General features: G+C 37.0%; 1 non-coding gene across 1 annotated transcript; it reads right to left on the bottom strand.

Moving 5' to 3' along the window:
* Nucleotides 1–659: 659 nt before the first annotated feature.
* On the bottom strand, nt 660–737 carry TRNAW-CCA. Its single transcript is given in 2 exon segments — nt 660–695; nt 702–737. It is a non-coding gene; the product is annotated as a tRNA-Trp (tRNA).
* Nucleotides 738–956: the final 219 nt, after the last annotated feature.

Raw genomic sequence — 956 nt, 5'->3', positions numbered from 1 at the left:
ACCCGATTGAGCGAAAGACAAACTCTCCCAAAATAATGAAATTAAGAATTCTCGTAACTAAAATTTATACCGTTCTTTTCTCATAACTAAATCTTTTCTAATTGCAAAGGCTTGTAGTATATCACATGGACTTGATCAGTTATGTAAATATGGAGCAGAGACACATGGAGAATGTTATGAATGGTAGAAAGGGATGGTGGTAAGGTCAATCGATATGCCATAGATTTAATCCAATTTGGAATTTCGAGGCGTGAAATATAGGTCTCAATTCAAAACTATATTTTTAACGCATAGTTTTGTCTAAAGGTTTCCAAAAATAAGTTGATGAATGCACAAACAAATGATAAAACATAAACCCAAAGTGAATTGAACACGCAACCTTCTAATGTGGAGTCAAACTCGCTATTACCAAAGTCTATGAATAGAATGAACCCTTCACCTAGAGTCAAGTTTCATACGTATATATGTTGATGCATGCACAAACAAACTATAGAACATGAATCTCGAACAAGCAACCTTCTGATCTGGAGTTAGACGCATTACCATTGCGATCCCTTCACCTGGAGTCTAGAGTGTTCTCATGGTGCGTAGAATAAGAATAAAATAAAATATTTATTAATTCATTGATCACAATTTTCTTCCAGACAAACTATAGAACATGAACCCGACGTGAATCGAACACGCAACCTTCTGATCTGGAGNTGGAGTCAGATGCGCTACCATTGCGCCACGGATCCCATAATTATGTAGTTTACCAAAGTCTATGAATAGAATGAATCCTTCACCTAGAGCCAGTGTTGATGAATGCACAAACAAACTATAGAACATGAACCCGATCTGATTTGGGTTGGGTTCGGGTACCAAAAGAAATGATTGGGTCAACCCGACCCAACCCGAAAATATTAAAAAAAATTAAAGCCCAATCTACAATCTTCTCTCGTCTTTGACCAAAGCCC

The sequence above is a fragment of the Cucurbita maxima genome, unplaced genomic scaffold (assembly GCF_002738345.1).
Source record: "Cucurbita maxima cultivar Rimu unplaced genomic scaffold, Cmax_1.0 Cma_Scf05778, whole genome shotgun sequence".
Lineage (NCBI taxonomy): Eukaryota > Viridiplantae > Streptophyta > Magnoliopsida > Cucurbitales > Cucurbitaceae > Cucurbita > Cucurbita maxima.
The sequence above is the reverse complement of the archived record's forward strand: the minus strand, read 5'-3'. Positions and strand labels throughout refer to the sequence as shown.